Genomic DNA, 18,910 nt, shown 5'->3' on the forward strand with positions numbered 1-18,910 from the left:
TGGTGAATCACCTTTTAAACCTGCTTGTCCCAGGGTGCACAGGTGACCCTTAGGTCTCCCACAGGTGTGCCCCCTAGTGGCAAGTCTTACATTTTGCTAAGGTTTGCATACATACATAACATCACTCCCCCTCAAAGTCTTATGTGCAAGTTAGTTGTAAGTTGAAGTGATCTGGCGACCCGTGTCCCCAGGTCGATCGCCTGGGTTGATGTCCTGACATGGTGGGTTCATCCTCGTGCTCGATGGCGAGATTGGTCGTGTTTGTAGGTCACTAGGGGCCAGGTCCTTTCACGGTGGATCCTGGTTATCTGTGGTTCACAGTTTATTCCAGTGAAAAAGAAGGGCGGTAAGAGAAGGGATATATTCCAGTGAAAAAGAAGGGCGGTAAGAGAGGGGATAACCAGCCGTGGATAACCAAGGAAATAAAGGAGAGTATCAAATTAAAAACCAATGCGTATAAGGTGGCCAAGATTAGTGGGAAACTAGAAGATTGGGAGAATTTTAATCGACAGCAAAGAATGACTAAGAAAGCAATAAAGAAAGGAAAGATAGATTACGAAAGTAAACTTGCGCAAAACATAAAAACAGATAGTAAAAGCTTTTACCGATATATAAAACGGAAAAGAGTGACTAAAGTAAATGTTGGTCCCTTAGAAGATGAGAAGGGGGATTTAATAATAGGAAATGTGGAAATGGCTGAGACCTTAAATAATTATTTTGCTTCGGTCTTCACAGTGGAAGACACAAAAACCATGCCAAAAATTGCTGGTCACGGGAATGTGGGAAGGGAGGACCTTGAGACAATCACTATCACTAGGGAGGTAGTGCTGGACAGGCTAATGGGACTGAAGGTAGACAAGTCCCCTGGTCCTGATGAAATGCATCCCAGGGTATTAAAAGAGATGGCGGAAGTTATAGCAGATGCATTCGTTATAATCTACCAAAATTCTCTGGACTCTGGGGAGGTACCAGCAGATTGGAAAGCAGCTAATGTAATGCCTCTGTTTAAAAAAGGGGGCAGACAAAAGGCAGGTAACTATAGGCCGGTTAGTTTAACATCTGCAGTGGGGAAAATGCTTGAAACTATCATTAAGGAAGAAATAGCGGGACATCTAGATAGGAATAGTGCAATCAAGCAGACGCAACATGGATTCATGAAGGGAAATCATGTTTAACTAATTTACTGGAATTCTTTGAGGATATAACAAGCATGGTGGATAGAGGTGTACCGATGGATGTGGTGTATTTAGATTTCCAAAAGGCATTCGATAAGGTTACAAAAGGTTACTGCAGAAGATAAAGGTACGCAGAGTCAGAGGAAATGTATTAGCATGGATCGAGAATTGGCTGGCTAACAGAAAGCAGAGAGTCGGGATAAATGGGTCCTTTTTGGGTTGGAAATCGGTGGTTAGTGGTGTGCCACAGGGATCGGTGCTGGGACCACAACTGTTTACAATATACATAGATGACCTGGAAGAGGGGACAGAGTGTATTGTAACAAAATTTGCAGATGACACAAAGATTAGTGGGAAAGCGGGTTGTGTAGCGTACACAGAGAGGCTGCAAAGAGATTTAGATAGGTTAAGCGAATGGGATAAGGTTTGGCAGATGGAATACAATGTCGGAAAGTGTGAGGTCATCCACCTTGGAAAAAAAAAACAGTAAAAGGGAATATTATTTGAATGGGGAGAAATTACAACATGCTGTGGTGCAGAGGGACCTGGGGGTCCTTGTGCATGAATCCCAAAAAGTTAGTTTGCAGGTGCAGCAGGTAATCAGGAAGGCGAATGGAATGTTGGCCTTCATTGCGAGAGGGATGGAGTACAAAAGCAGGGAGGTCCTGCTGCAACTGTATAGGGTATTGGTGAGGCCACACCTGGAGTACTGTGTGCAGTTTTGGTCACCTGACTTAAGGAAGGATATACTAGCTTTGGAGGGGGTACAGAGACAATTCACTCGGCTGATTCCGGAGATGAGGGGGTTTACCTTATGATGATAGATTGAGTAGACTGGGTCTTTACTCATTGGAGTTCAGAAGGATGAAGGGTGATCTTAAAGAAACATTTAAAATAATGAAAGGGATAGACAAGATAGAGGCAGAGAGGTTGTTTCCACTGGTCGGGGAGACTAGAACTAGGGGGCACAGCCTCAAAATACAGGGGAGCCAATTTAAAACCGAGTTGAGAAGGAATTTCTTCTCCCAGATGGTTGTGAATCTGTGGAATTCTCTGCCCAAGGAAGCAGTTGAGGCTAGCTCATTGAATGTATTCAAGTCACAGATAGATAGATTTTTAACCAATAATTGAATTAAGGGTTATGGGGAATGGGCGGGTAAGTGGAGCTGAGTCCACGGCCAGATCAGCCATGATCTTGTTGAATGGCGGAGCAGGCTCGAGGGGCTAGATGGCCTACTCCTGTTCCTAATTCTTATGTTCTTATCTTCTTATGTTTGGTCTTGTCCAAATGCTTTACTCGTTAGCCCAGCACATGGTTTCACAATCAACGCTCTGTTTTCATCACATGCGCTCCATTCCCCACCTTGGCTAATGCAGTGCTTGCGGCCCAACTGGGGCCCTGAACATGGTCTACATCACTTATTTTAATGTCACGTGGAGGTGCCGTGCAATTCTCTGCTGATGGCATATGGAAGGCTTGATTCTGAGTGATTCTGCCTGGTGACTGTGTAGTACCCGGGATAACAGGGTCTGTAAGGAGTCTACCATGACACTCTTGGTGCTAGGTTTAGTGACTTGGGTTGCCTGCTCCAGGCTATTGTCGCTGACCCTGAGGTCTGGCAAGGTCAGGATGGCCGCAATGGCCTTGAGACTTTTGGTAGTGGTGGGAGGCCTAGTGGTCCCCGTGGACCCTGGGCCGTAGTATGGGGACTCCAGCCCACCGACTGTCTATAGCCACCCTGCCTTTGCAATGTTGGGATGGGTCTATCATCTCTGCGACGGATGGGTTGCCACATCCCGTCTAGCAGTTCGCCTTTGGCAGGTGTTAACTTGGGATCCTGGCTGGTCCAGGTCCTAAGCTGGTGGATCGTTACGGTTGACCACTCGCTTTCTAGCACTTCCACGACCGCGAGTGGGTCTTCAGGTTGCGCCATTTCCACCCTGGTGGTGGGCAATGGTAGCCAACTGAGGGCATTAGCGACATTCTCAGTGCCTAGCCCCCGTGGCGGATCATGCTGCAGTGCACAGACAGTGTTAGGCCTTCTCGAAACAACTCATCAATAATGGTGCCTCTGCTCTCCCAAACTTGTGGGATGGGCAGCTTGTCTGACTCGAGTACATTTTGGGACACTCTTTGGTACGTCTCTGTAAGAGAAATTTGGCATTAGGGGTACCAGCGGGACAAGGGTTAAAGTGCTGGTTCCTGCACCAATCCATAAGGAGGTAAAAGGCCTCTCTTCGGCCTTGTACCAAGGCTCCAGAAGTTAGCAATTCAATAATATTCCGACAGGATACGATGTGAGAACCTAAACAGACATTGATAAGACCTTGCGAAGAGGCTCGAGGCGGACTCACGGGTACCAAGGAGAATCAACAAATTCTGACCTAATGAAGTCATTCTAGTCTCGGCCTAAAGTGGTCACGAGGGTCTTGGCCTGTCAATCCAAAGTGGCACTAATAAGGTAGTCCAATTAGAGAAGTAGCACTGATAAGGCAGTCCAATTAGATCTAGGGAGGTCTTACCAGGGAACGGAGGGGTTTTTGAAATGTATAAAAGTTGCATGATTGTGCTGTTCGGGGAGCATCTCCACTCATAGGCGGCTGTGATAAGAGGTGTTCCCGGACGTTCGTAATAAAAGATCGTTAAACCTTGCCATCCGTCTCTGCCTGCTATCTCCGGGGGCTGTTACGCGGGTTGGGGCGAGCGTTGACTCTCTATATCAGGGGACCCGCTCGTGGGAGGAGAAGCCTTTCCATTTTCCCTTACATTGGTGCTGCGAGCAGGGTACGGACTTCCTGAACGGAACAATGACCCAGCTGTTGGGGTGAGTATGTTTTAATTTACCACCTTCAAGTTAGAGCTGTGGCATTGTAAACCGCAAGGGAAGGACATCTGTACAAAGAACCATTTGTAGCAGCTCCAGGAGGGATGGAGACGGAGGACAGGGACGATCTAGGGGTAGAAGCGGGTCAAAAGGTGCATCCTAAAATGCGCGCGTGGAGGTAGCACGGCAGTGCGAGGGTACGACGCAAGGGAAGAGATAGAGGAAGGTCTATTGACCTGAAGCGGTACGAGTGCACGGTGCAGGGACGAGACATATTGACCCAAAGCGTGGCAGTATGAGTGTACGGCGCCAAGGGAAGACATATAGATATAAATAACGTCCTGCATACCTAACACGAATGAAAGGAAGTGCTCAAGATAGCCCCGAAGAAGATGGGTAACACGGCTATTAAAAAGGCGAATAAAACCAATTGTAACTTGCGTAACTACGTAATGCCATAAAAAAGCTGATAGTGATTATCTTTAGTGACATATGGATCCAAAAATAGAGCCGGCCAAACAATTAATAGGCTTTGTTGAATGAAGAGAGACTTTTGTGAATGTCTGTCATTGAGTGAGAGTCTTGTGTGATTTTTTGACTGTGGAATGAATTTTTCATGTTTCTGAAAACCTGTTTGGAAAAATAGTGCAGCTCCACCCACTTTTCCAAACAGAGTGAAAGTTTTTTTTAACCCTTTGTAGTGTTGTCCTGTATGTGGGAAGTTTTAAGACATTTTAAGTTGGAAACGCAGGTGTGGATTTATTTGGATGATAAGTTACGGAGCAAGGAAATGCACAAAGGATAGGTTTGTTGAGCAAAAGATAAAGAAATACATGGTCCCGGTGGTTAAAAAAAAAGGCCTGTGAGGATCTCTCGCGGCTGCGGGCTGGGGAAGTACGCTCCCATTTTCCTTTGTGTAAAACCTTGACGCAAAAGCTTCTAGCTCAGTAAAAAAAAGAGTTTGAAATAAAGATTGAAATGACAAAATTTGAATTGGGATTTTGAGATATTAAGAGAAGGCACAGCAAAATACTGAGATGGATTCAAACTAAAAAAAAATATTAAATTAAATCTGATCTCTTTAAAAAAAAAGAGAAATAAAACTAAAAGGTTTGGAAACAATCTAGAAATACCTTCACAGATCAGGTCAAACTTCTGGGCGAGTGGTGAGCTATCTGTGAAGGTGTAAAAGGGACTTTTGAAAAATGTTAAAACAGCAAGCTTTAGCAGTTTAGAAAAAAACATTGTAACGACCTTGAAACTAGAACATTTTGAGATAACGAAAAGCAGCACTCAAAGCCTACGTGCTAGACTCCGTTCTAGTTATGGAGAAAAGAAAAAGATAAAGACGCCACTTTGAAAGTAAACAAATTGAACGAATTTGAAAGAAAAAGTGTCTTTGATTGTCTGATGATTTTAAATTAACAAATTTACAGAGTCACGAGCCCTCTGTGTAAAATACAAAACCTAATTTGAAGAAAGGTGATCCGAAAATAAAGACGTAATGCACTAATTAGGTGCTGGAAAAAAAAAGGGTGTTTGCGATGGAAAAAGACATAACTTATTAAATACTAGTTGATAGTGGCTGTGAAAAAGATATTGATTTAATTGAAAAAAAAAGAATTTGAAGAGGTAAAAGACACTCTCCATTGATAATGATTTTAAATTATGAGAAAGTTTCACTGCAGTTTGAAAGATTTCCAAAATGGACGTTGTTTATCAAGAAAAGTCCCGAACAGTCTAAACAAGCAGGAGGGTTTTGAAAATAACGAGGAGAAAAGATCTAAGCTATGCGAACTCAGCACAGAAAGAAAAAACTGGGAATTAGAGAATCTTACTGAATTTTTAAATTCTTATAGAAAATGGAACTGGCACGGATGTTTAGATTTTGTGCTGAGAGAGAAATAAAACATAAGATTTGCCCAGTGAACGGGACCGTAAAATAAAACGAAATGTTGGAATGTATCCAGCATGTGTGAAAATTGGATTTCATTAAACAAAATAGCTATTAAAAATGTGTGGTCTGGTTTTAAATCAATTAAAAAAAAATCTTTGGCAAGTACTTGAATTAGAAGTTAAGAAAAAATTGGAGTTTAATCTAAAATGCCGTCTTTCCTGATGAGAAGACTTTTATTATGATGGCTTTACTAATGATTTCTGCTGTTTTAACGGATTCCTAATTTCTAAGCAAGTTTTGAAGGCACAAAGACTTAAAAAATAATTTTTCGGATGATTACGTGAAGTCACGTAATGACATCAGGCTTTCTTACAAACCTGTAAAGGAGTTAATCCTTTCCATTGACAGCTGTTTTATACTGGACATTATTAATTTGGATTTCTCAATAGAATAAAAAAGACTCACCTGACAGATAGAGGAAATGGTGGGATAGTCAGAATAAAAATAAAAACAGAACTAGCCTATGTAATAATACTCGCCTGATACAAATAAAAGAAAGATACTCAAACAAAACAAATTCAAGAGTTAAAAGCTAAGATAAATAAGCTGGAAGAGATTTTTTTTTAAATGGGACCAGACGGATAGTGCAGTGCGCAGCCATAGCACCATCACCTATGGCAATAGAGCCAATGTACCCCACGGTGGGTAAGTGTAGTCCACAAACCCAACCTAACCTTACCTCCGATTTCACAGAGTGACCGCAACATGCATGGATAAAAGATGAGTAGACCAGAACCTAACACCTGGTGACGACCAGGCTATCTGTTTAAAATTTGCAGATAAAACACTCACCGAGATGGGACCACAGCGGCTACTTCGACTCTGGAGACTCAGGATACTGGGGACCTTGAGGCCCACGCAGGCACTGGATAATACAAATGGATTACAAGAGATATAGCACACGCAGGAAAGACACAACTACATGAACTAGCTTTGTTTAATTTAACTGCCAAAATATGCACCCCAGCAGCCAAGGACTGGAGCAAGGACAGAACTTATTTTAACGCATGGCTATGTATAGTGTATTAAGTAAGGTTGTAATGCAGCAGGCTGCCGATGCCATGGGCGGTAGTAGATTCCGAGGACAGGAGCAAGTTCATAGGACCAAAAGTGGAAGGGCGCAGAAATCCAACTAGATGGAATTTCAGTTCTAGAAGCTCATGCCTGGGCGGACAAAGCTGCAAAACAAGCAGCCAAATCCACCCCGCAAGAGAAACAGAAGGGTGGGAACAGAACGGAGCAAAAAGTGGGGTGGGACCCCAGGATGTTCAGGAAAACTGGCCAATGGGATAAAATGAAAACCAAGGGAGGTCTCGGGAATATAAGGTGTATGTCCCGAAGCGTGACACGGTAACAACACGGAGAAGCCGGTATTGATCATGCGCAGCGCAAACAAGAAGGAATACAACCTAAAAAGGGGGGCAGATGGAATGTGGAGGAAAGATGACAATAAAGGTCCGGCTGGGACACCAAACACACCCAAAGGGACCCTGGGAAGCCCTAGCACTGCCCCAACAACTATCCTGGGGACAACAACTCTTCCCAGCACAACCATGCAAGTCCCCCCATAAGCCCGTCCATAAAGACTGGAGTCAAAGGGGGGCTAGTAATAAAAGAATCTAAAGAAAGGATATAATTGGGGTGCGTCAGCGACTACTTAACCTAAATCTAATGGATATCATTCTTCCTAGCTTCTGTGGGAATGAAACTATAAGTCTATACCAGAACCTGGCACAACGGATCCTCGAAGGCCCAGAATCCACGACCCTGAGATTTAATGTCAGAAATGGAACAGGACAAGGTCGAACAAAAAGGGGAATGATGGAAACACTAGGCACGGGTTATGCGGCAGGGGTTATGACGATGAATTCCATAGACCTGTAGGCAATATATGACCGGGTTAACAACTTAACGTAAATCTTAAGTGGTTTAGTGGGGAGGGACTTGGATAACCAAGCCCTACAAGCGCGGTTGGGAGATGGTGCAGAAGGGGAAGTGTTACAAGTGGCCCATACATTACAGAAGCATGCCAAGGCAATAAATTTGATCCACGCAATGGGGAACGACATAAGTAAACGATTACAAGCTGAGATAGTTTGCTCCGAGTATGGGGCCTGGATTAAGTGAAGTACAACTTGGAGCAACTCCAGAATGGGGACATACCAGATTGGATCCTGAACAGCATACTTAACAATTGGACACTAGATAAAAAAATGAATGACAAATGCGAAGTACGAAGGAATAGTCACGCATGGGTGCCAAATTTCAGATGTATTACTGGGCAGGTGAATATGTTCGGATTTATGTTGTCCACACCGCAGTATGATGTAACAAAGGGAGACCCCTTATACCAGATCGATAATATCAATGAAGTAAGAAACCAAACTCGGTTACGTTACCATCAGCCTGCCAGACAGGTGATTAAAATTAAATTAGTACGAAAGGCGTTGACATAACTGATTGCTATAAAATTAACCAAGTGGTTTTATGTCGAGGTACGCCACGAATGACGAATGATGATTGCAGATTCCACCAAACAAACGGATGCATGCTGAGTATCACTCCTCTCGAACACGATTCCGAAACAATCGCTGCTCCACAAGGGAATGGAGCACAGGAGCAGCCAACCCGCCGATTAAAACCAGGGGAGGAGTCACCCCGTGTGTCATCACCAACCCTAACTTCTGTTTCAGGCCCATGGGAAAAATAGACATGAATGGATACCACATACATCCCAAAACAACGGAAATCATCCACGGAACGGTCACGGATACCCTCCGAGAGGGGTACAAGGAGGCGGTATGGGAACTGCAAGGCACCGGAATTAAATGAGGAACAATTACGTTTCGGGCAAGGAATCCAGAATCAAAGACGACAGTATATCCAGCTGATGGAAGAAGTAGACAACCTACAGAGAGACACTAACGCGATGCTGGCTGATCAGCTCTGGTACTCAAAGCTGTGGAACATTGGACTTAATATCCAGATCCACCCATGGATAAGAATTATATCACATGTACTTGTAGCAATACAGGGCCTGGTTCTGATGATCATGATGGGATTAACATGTGCATGAATTAAACAGGCCAAACGATACGTCAGGGCACGCACTAAGATTAAAGCCATAAGGGATGAAAATGTAAGCAGTCCTACAGGAAGGACTTACCTTTTTTAACTCTGCAGGAAAGGTCTCAGTAGGTCATGAAGCTTGGGAGATGGCCACCCAGGTGAACGGACCTATCTGGAACTTGCCTACAGGGAGATAGTTATCGGGAAATATGGCCAACTTGGCGTATAGCCAAGAGCCAAAAGGGGGGAATTGTAAGAGAAATTTGGCATTAGGGGTACCAGCGGGACAAGGGTTAAAGTGCTGGTTCCTGCACCGACCCATAAGGAGGTAAAAGGCCTCTCTTCGGCCTTGTACCAAGGCTCCAGAAGTTATCAATTCAATAATATTCCGACAGGATACGATGTGAGAACCTAAACAGACATTGATAAGACCTTGCGAAGAGGCTCGAGGCGGACTCACGGGCACCAAGGAGAATCAACAAATTCTGACCTAATGAAGTCATTCTAGTCACGGCCTAAGGTGGTCACGAGGGTCTTGGCCTGTCAATCCAAAGTAGCACTAATAAGGTAGACCAATTAGAGATCTAGGAAGGTCTTACCAGGGAATGGAGGGGTTTTTGAAATGTATAAAAGTTGTATGATTGTGCTGTTCGGGGAGCATCTCCACTCATAGGCGGCTGTGATAAGAGGTGTTCCCGGACGTTTGTAATAAAAGATTGTTATACCTTGCCATCCGTCTCTGCCTGCTAACTCCGGGGGCTGTTACGCAGGTTGGGGCGAGCGTCGACCCTCGATATCAGGGGGCCCGCTCGTGGGAGGAGAAGCCTTCCCTTTTTCCCTTACAGTCTCTATAGTTCCGTGAATACAGGCTGCTGCTTTGTTTAACTTATTGGATACTTGTTCAATCGTTTGGGGCTCGCCCGCTGCTTTTGCTTGCTGCACAACACTCCCGACCCCGTGCGGTAACATCTCACTTGCTACGAATGCTTTGTTAGAGATACATATACAGCTGGTTGGGATTCGCCCGCTACTCTGGCTTGCTGTACAACACACCCGACCCTGTATGATAACACATCATTTGCTACAAGTACGTTGTCAGATACATATACAACCAGTTGGTGTTCGCCCGCTACTTTGGCTTGTTGTAAGGTACCCCCAACCCTATATAATGGTACATCATTGGCCACGCAGAACTGCTCACAAGGGTTATTGGAGCATAGTGGGTTCCTGGCCTTCTCTGCGGCCGCCCCTTTACCTTTGCCCCAAACCCAGTCACCTTCCTTGCTGGGCGACGCATTCCTCCGTTCCGTTGCGGCGATCTCCATGGTCTGGACGCTCACTCGTCCCATGGTCTGGACGCCTTCTTGTCCCGTGGTCTGGATGCCTTCTCGTCCTATGGTCTGGATGCCTTCTCGTCCCATGGTCTGGACGCCTTCTCTTCCCGTGGTCTGGACGCTCTCTCGTCCCGTGGTCTGGACGCTCTCTCGTCCCGTGGTCTGGACACTCTCTTGTCCCTTGGTCTGGATGCTCTCTCGTCCCGTGGTCTGGACACTCTCTCGTCCCATGGTCTGGACGCTCTTTCGTCCCATGGTCTGGACGCTCTCTTGTCCCGTGGTCTGGAGGCCTTCTCGTCCCGTGGTCTGGACGCCTTCTCTTCCCGTGGTCTGGACGCTCTCCCCTCCCGTGGTCTGGATGCTCGCTCGTCCCGAGGTCTGGATGCTCGCTTGTCATGTGGTCTGGACGCCTTCTCTTCCGGTGGTCTGGACGCTCTCTCGTCCCGTGGTCTGGATACTCTCTCGTCCCGTGGTCTGGATACTCTCTCGTCCCGTGGTCTGGACGCCTTCTCTTCCCTTGGTCTGGATGCTCTCTCGTCCCGTGGTCTGGACACTCTCTTGTCCCGTGGTCTGGATGCTCTCTCGTCCCGTGGTCTGGACATTCTCTCGTCCCATGGTCTGGACGCTCTCTCGTCCCATGGTCTGGACGCTCTCTTGTCCCGTGGTCTGGATGCTCTCTCGTCCTGTGGTCTGGACGCTCTCTCGTCCCGTGGTCTGGACGCTCTCTCGTCCCGTGGTCTGGACGCTCTCTCGTCCTATGGTCTGGATACTCTCTCGTCCCGTGGTCTGGATACTCTCTCGTCCCATGGTCTGGACGCCTTCTCTTCCCTTGGTCTGGACGCTCTCTCGTCCCGTGGTCTGGACACTCTCTTGTCCCTTGGTCTGGACGCTCTCTCGTCCCGTGGTCTGGACACTCTCTTGTCCCGTGGTGTGGATGCTCTCTCGTCCTGTGGTCTGGACACTCTCTTGTCCCATGGTCTGGACGCTCTCTCGTCCCATGGTCTGGACGCTCTCTTGTCCCATGGTCTGGATGCCTTCTCGTCCCATGGTCTGGACGCTCTCTCGTCCCGTGGTCTGGACGCCTTCTCTTCCCGTGGTCTGGACGCTCTCTCGTCCCATGGTCTGGATGCTCGCTCGTCCCGAGGTCTGGATGCTCGCTCGTCACGTGGTCTGGACACCTTCTCTTCCCGTGATCTGGACGCTCTCTCATCCCGTGGTCTGGACGCTCTCTCGTCCCGTGGTCTGGACGCTCTCTCGTCCTGTGGTCTGGATGCTCGCTCGTCCCGTGGTCTGGATGCTCGCTCGTCACGTGGTCTGGACGCCTTCTCTTCCCATGGTCTGGACGCTCTCTTGTCCCGTGGTCTGGACGCCCTCTCGTCCCGTGGTCTGGACGCTCTCTCGTCCTGTGGTCTGGATGCTCGCTCGTCCCATGGTCTGGATGCTCGCTCGTCACGTGGTCTGGATACTCTCTCGTCCCGTGGTCTGGACGCTCTCTCGTCCCGTGGTCTGGACGCCTTCTCTTCCTGTGGTCTGGGTGCCCTCTTGTCCGTGTCCATGATGCCGACTACCGTGATCTTCCTCCCCAGGTATTTTGCCTTTGACGTCGAGAAGACGCATTCGGATTGTTTCGGCCGGAGTCCCACTCCGCATGGTCGACCTGGAGCCTCTTCCATCATCGCGAAGAGGTCATCGGCCTCGAGTGGTGGGTACTGCACCTGTACTGCTGCTCGGTTGATCTTTACCTCATCGTGGTTGTGATGAGCGGCCTGTGCCCCGGGGATCTGCAAATGGATCTGCACTTCGATGCCTGGTTCAGCTGAAGGTGGGGATTTGCTCAGCCTTTGAGCAAGGGAGACGTCGTTCGCCGGAGACGGTACGCAGAGGTCTTCCCTGTTCCATCAAATCATCCCCATCCACCTCCTGCCAAGCAGCGTTGGCCCATCACCTGAAACAATCGACAGTGGTAAATCGTGCACTGCTCCCTCATGGAATACACTTATGTCCGCACTACCAATAACTAGTATCTGTTCCTTGGTGTAGGTGCGCAGCTTTGCCTGAATCGGGATCACCTTGGGTCGCTGTGCTTCGTCACTCCACAGCCTCTCGAATGCCTTCTGGCTCATAACTGATTGACTCGCCCCTCTGTCTAGTTCCATGGAGACTGGAGTGCCGTTAAGTTCAACTTTTAACATTATCGGAGAGCTTTTGGTGGTGAAGGTGTGTACCCATATACTTGCTTTTCATCCTCAGGTTCAGTTGCCTCTCCTGCTCGTTCATCGTGATCCTCACTGGATCTGTCGTCCTCTCCTGACTCTGCCACGTGGTGAGTCAGAGATCATTTGCACATTCGCTGGAGGTGCCCCATTGTTCCACAGCCCTTGCACACATAGGGCTTGAATCGACATTGATGAACTCTATGGCTGCCGCCGCAGAGCCAACATGATGCTAATGGATACGCATTCACACCCCATGGCGGACTGAGTCACTCTCGGCCTGGGTCTGGCCTCTGCAATTGTGTGGGCCCTGCCCTGTGCCGTTCTGCCTGCTGAAAACATTATTTTGTGCATGGTGCTCGCCTGTGTGCTTCGATTCTGTGAAGATATCTATTTCGTGTTATCGCTCGTGGATATGAAGACTTGGGCTATCATGGTGGCCTTGCTCAGATCGAGGGATTCGGCAGACAGCAGTTTGTGAAGGATGACCTCGTGGCCAATTCCAAGAACGAAAAAGTCCCGCAACATTTCCCCCAAGGATCCTGCCAAGTCGCACTGCCCCGCAAGATGTTTTAGGTCGGTGACAAAACTTGCCACGCTCTAGCCCTCGGAGCGACGGAGCATGTAAAAGCTGTACCTGGCCATCAGGATGCTCTCCTTTGGCTTGAGGTGTTCCCTAGCCAGCATACACAGCTCTGCGTAAGATTTGTCCGTTAGTTTGACCGGTGCCAGCAAAACTTTAAGGAGGCAATATACCGATGACCCACATACGGTAAGGAGAATCGCCCTGCGCTTGATCTCTGTTTCAGCCATGTCCAATTTGTTGGCCACAAAGTACTGGTTGAGGCGCTCAACAAAGGCTTCCCAATCTTCACCCTCAACAAATCTCTCAAGAATACCAACGGCAGCCATTACCGCGTGGAAGTTCATCGCCAATTTGTTATGTTCAGAATAAATCCACAGGACTATATCGCAAGCTCAAACTGTTGTGACCTTGGTCTCTTTATTCAGACTCCAGAGTGGGGAAGCAGCATGGTGAATCATCTTTTATACTTGCTTGCCCCAGGTTCACAGGTGACCCTTAGGTCTCCCACAGGTGTCCCCCCTAGTGGCAAGTCTTACATTTTGGTAAGGTTTACATGCATACATAACAGTTATGGTCTGAAATTGTTGAACTCGATGTTGAGTCCAGAAGACTGTAAAGTTCCTAAATGAAAGATGAGGTGCTGTTCCTTGAGCTTGCGTTGAGCTTCAGTGGAACAGTGTAGGAGGCCGAGGACGGAGATGTGAGAGTGGGAGTGGAGTGGAGAATTCGTGGGAAATCCGTCAGTTCCTCTGCTGGCGCAAAGCTCCGCGGTGAGTCTACCTGCCTCTCCGCTGACGCGAACCAACTCCCAGCTCCCAGCTGCAGGGGCGAGGGCCAAAGGCAGTGTGTGTTCACCTCTGCTCCTCCTGTCAGCAGGCTCTGCTGAGATCAGCTCTGCGGCGCTGCCAACAGAAATGTCACCGACAGACAGCCTCCTTTAAACATAGGCCTGTGCCAGAGGAGTGATTCCCAGACCCTGCGTTCCCTGGGGATTTGAGCTCTGGACCTCAGGAAAGATATATTGGTCCTGGAGTGGGTACAGCACAGATTCACCAGATGGAAGAAGGCGTGCTGAGGGGGGGAAAAAAAAATCGGATATAATGTTGAAGAGAAAGAGGTGAATAAGAACATAAGAAATAGGAGCAGGAGTAGGCCATTTTGCCCTTCGAACCTGCTCCGCCATTTAATAAAATCATGGCTGATCTGATCATGGACTCAGCTCCTCTTCCCTATCCGCTACCCATACCCATTTACTCCCTGATCGCTCAAAAATCTGTCTATCTCCATCTTAAGTATATTGAATGACCCAGCCTCCACAGCTCTCTGGAAAAGAGAATTTCACAGATTTACGACCCTCTGAGAGAAGAAATTCCTCCTCATCTCAGTTCAGAATTGATTAAAAGTTTTCATCTGCCCCTTAAACTATTGTGAATTCTGCATCTGATGTCTTCCAGCGCTGTCTGCAAAGTTGTATCTTACGTTGAATGTCAGTTATGCCAAGTACTCACGTATCTTCCAGCTCAGGGTTACAGCACATTCTCCTCAAAAGCCTTATGGAAATCTCTAAGAACTGGGATTCTTCCCACTCAACTCCCGATAACCTTGCAAGCCGAAGTCCAATGAGCAGGATGGTCCTGGCCACACAAGCAGAGAAGGTGCTCTGTACTGATAAGCTGTGTGGGTCTTCGTTGTAGCTCTGTAGACACTTGAGGTGTCCCAAACCTTGGCTCTTGCCTGAGACATCTGGACTTAGGCGATTGAGCTGTGACTAGCGAGAGAGAGGGAAGAAGAGAGAGGGAGGGAGGGACAGAGAGAGACAGAGAGAGGGAGAGAGAGAGGGAGAGAGAGAGGGTGAGAGCGATGGAGGAACAGAGAGAGACAGAGAGGGAGAGAAAGAGACAGAGAGGGAGAGAAAGAAAGAAAGAAAGAAAGACTTTTATTTATATAGAGCCTTTCACGACTACCGGACATCTCAAAATGCTTTATAGCCAATGAAATACTTTTGGAGTGTAGTCACTGTTGTAATGTGGGAAGGAGAAAGAAACAGAGAGTGAGAGGGAGAGAGAGAGAGAGAGAGACAGAGAATCAGAGAGAGAGAGAAAGTGAGAGTGAGAGGGTGCAGAGAAAGAGAGAGAGACAGAGAGACAGAGAGTAAGACGGAGAGAAAAGAGAGCGTGAAGGGTGAGACAGAGAAAGAGAGAGAGAAAATGAGAGAGTGTAACAGAGAAAGACAGCGAGACAGAGAGAATGAGAAAGAAAGACAGAGAGAGGGAGAGACAGAGAAAGAAACATAGGAAGAAGCAGAGAGGTAAAGAGAGAGGGAGCGAGAAAGAGAGAGAGGGGGAGATAGTGCACTGCATATTGGGTAAGCTTCACTTTACATGTACTTTGAAGACTGCAACATGGGACAAGGGTTTCTGCGAGACGGCTGACTGACCAAATCAAAATTTAATTTTGCTAACTGTTAGATCTACTTTTTATATAGCAAACAACCCTCAGTATAAATACACTTCATAAAAGCAAGCGCTCTGCTGACGCCCACGGGACAGCTTTTTGCACAGCGTTTCCCTTCAGCTGCTTTGCCAGCTGGCTTCTTATCTGTTAGTACGTGAATGGTGGCAGATTGAGGTGCGATAAAACCGTTATGAGTAATAAATATCAATGCTTTTCATGCAACACTAATTATGGTGCAAGCTGGCCATTATAGCAGAAACCACTGCGCAAAGGCTTAAAATAACTCTCCACTGAAGAACACCCAATGTAATCTGAATGCAGATCTGAAGCTGCTTAAAACACAGGGGCCTAGAAATTTGCTGATTATTGGGCCTCAGGCCTCATTACAGTAGCGTCCCAGCAGCCCTCGAGTAAGTGGATCCAGAATCGGGTTGGACCTATCATCGGGAGAGAGGAAGCCGGGTTGGATGTTAGGGGAGGGGGGAAGGGCCTAGGGCAAACTAATCTTGGAGAGGGGATCGCAAACAGTACCCTCACCTATATATCGTCAGCCATGGCTCAGTGATTAACACCCCAGCTCTGCGTCAGAAGGTTGTGAGTTCGAGTCTTACTCCAGAGACGTGAGCACAAAATCCAGGCTGAGACTCCAGCACAGTGCTGAGGGAGCGCTGCACTGTCGGAGGTGCCGTCTTCTGGGCGAGAAGTTAAACCAAGGCCCCGTCTGCCCTGTCAGGTGGATGTAAAAGATCCCATGGCACTGTTACGAAGAAGAGCAGGGGAGTTATCCCTGATGTCTTGGCCAATATTGGCGAGTGGTCAAGGTCAGTGAATGAATCTTCGAATGCCATATCCCATCATCTGCATCACTAGCCTCACACACTGCTCAATGTACCATACCCCCACCACTGACCTTCCAACAATCTCCAGCAATCACAACTCAAACCTCATATCCATAGCTTAACCTCACCCCAATACACTCACCACTGCTGCAATGCTCACACCTTTGTCGCACAGCTTGCCCACACGGCCAGCTATTCAACCATGACAGGGACATCACCCAAACACATTGCACCACACTCACTGACCCACTTCTGTCTCTCTTCAGGGCAAGTTGGCTGATAACTGCAGGCAGCAGCAGCTAAGCGGTGGGGACAGGCAAGCCTGTATGTCCTTAACCAGCTGGAGGAGATGGTGCTCGACATTACTGGAGGCGCCATCACGGAGGATTTGGCCAGCGGCAGGCCGAAACTATTGAAGTGTTGTGTGCAGTAGGAAAAACATAAGGACAAAGTATTATTTAAATGGTGATGGCTTGGGAAGTGTCGATGTACAGAACGACCTGGGTGTCCGTGTATACCAGTCATTGAACATGCAGGTGAAGCAAACAGTTAGGAAGGCAAATAGAATGTTGGCCTTCATTGCAAGAGGATTTGAATACAGGAGCAAGGATGTCCTACTACAGTTATACAGAGCCCTTATGAGACTGCACCGAGAGTATTGTGTGCAGTTTTGGTCTCCTTACCTCAGAAAGGATATACTTGCCACAGAGGGACTGCAGCGAAGGTTCACCAGGCCAATTCCTGGGAAGGCAGGACTGTCGTATGAGGAGAGATTGGGTCGACAAGGCTGTATTCACTAGAGTTTAGAAGAATGAGAGGGGATCTCATTGAAACGTATAAAATTCTGACTGGGTTGGATAGACTTGATGCGGGGAGGATGTTTTCCCCTGGCTGGGAAGTCTAGAACAAGGGGTCACAGTCTCAGGATATGGGTTCAGAAATTTAGGACTGAGATGAGGGGAAATGTTTTCACTCAGAGGGTGGTGAACCTGTGGAATTCTCTATCACAGAAGGCTGTGCAGGGCAAGTCACTGAATATATTTAAGAGGGAGATAGCTAGTGTTGTGTAACTGTAAAGCATGCACTCCCATGTTCCGCCACCAGGGAGCGCATCCCCTGAAGTCCCAAGGGATCCCAGCCCTAAGGTCTGTTCCTCACTCTGGAGTGTCTCAATAAAGACTGAGGTCACTGTTACTTTAACCTCCCTGTGTGCAGTCTCATCTGTGTTAGGAACACAATAGATAGATTTCTAGAAACAAAAGGCATCAAGGGGTATGGGGGTAAAGCAGGAATATGGTGTTGAGATAGAGGATCAGCCATGATCATATTGAATGGCGGTGCAGACTCGAAGGGCCAAATGGGATACTACTGCTTCGATTCTCTATGTTTTTATGTTTCTATGATGGTATGCTCATACCTTCTCCTCTGTCTCACATCCCACTTTCCCTTCATGCCACAAAATCTTCACACTTACAAGCTGCTGATGATGTAAGCATGCACATCGTGCTTCCCCCCCTTCCCCCACGACCACAACCCTATCCTTGTGCCTTTCTCCTTTCCGATACCCAGAGGTCGACGTGAACGGATGCCTACGTGAACGGCTGCGAAATGAGGGAGGTGTGGTGGCCTAACCGGCAGGCATTTGTACTGCCTGGAAAAGCTGTTGGTACATCGGGGATCCCCCAGAGGTATTGTCCAGAGATTAAGGAAGTTGATAACTTAAATTTTTTTCAGCATTTATGTATTAATGGGAAGTGTGGGTGTGGTTGAGGGAAGTTTTCTGAAACTTTTTTTTTCCTTTTTTACAACTCGCCTGAAATTCGGTCGGTCTCCCGAGATACTGCTCCATTGGCGACCGAGGCTGTGTGCAATGCCACCTTTAGCGCTGCTCTCTCAACTTTGGGTGGCAAAACTGGTTTGAGGCACTGATTACCATCTGGCAGTAAAATCACTGTTCAGGCGGTGTTATCACCTCCAAAACGGCGGTAGAAAATTTCATAGAAACATAGATAGAAACAGAAACATAGAAAATAGGTGCAGGAGTAAACCATTCAGCCCTTCGAGCCTGCACCACCATTCAATAAGATCATGGCTGATCATTCACCTCAGTACCACTTTCCTGATTTCTCTCCATACCCCTTGATCCCTTTAGCTGTAAGGGCCATATCTAACACCCTCTTGAATATATCTAACGAACTGGCATCGACAACTCTCTGCGGAAGACAATTCCACAGGTTAACAACTCTCTGAGTGAAGAAGTTTCTCCTCATCTCAGTCCTAAATGGCTTACCCCTTATCCTTTAACTGTGACCTCTGGTTCTGGACTTCCCCAACATCGGGAACATTCTTCCTGCATCTAACCTGTCCAGTCCTGTCAGAATTTTATATGTTTCTATGAGATCCCCTCTCATTCTTCTAAACTCCAGTGAATACAGGCCCAGTCTATCCAGTCTCTCCT

Source organism: Pristiophorus japonicus, chromosome 6 (genome assembly GCF_044704955.1).
Source record: "Pristiophorus japonicus isolate sPriJap1 chromosome 6, sPriJap1.hap1, whole genome shotgun sequence".
NCBI classification, from domain to species: domain Eukaryota; kingdom Metazoa; phylum Chordata; class Chondrichthyes; family Pristiophoridae; genus Pristiophorus; species Pristiophorus japonicus.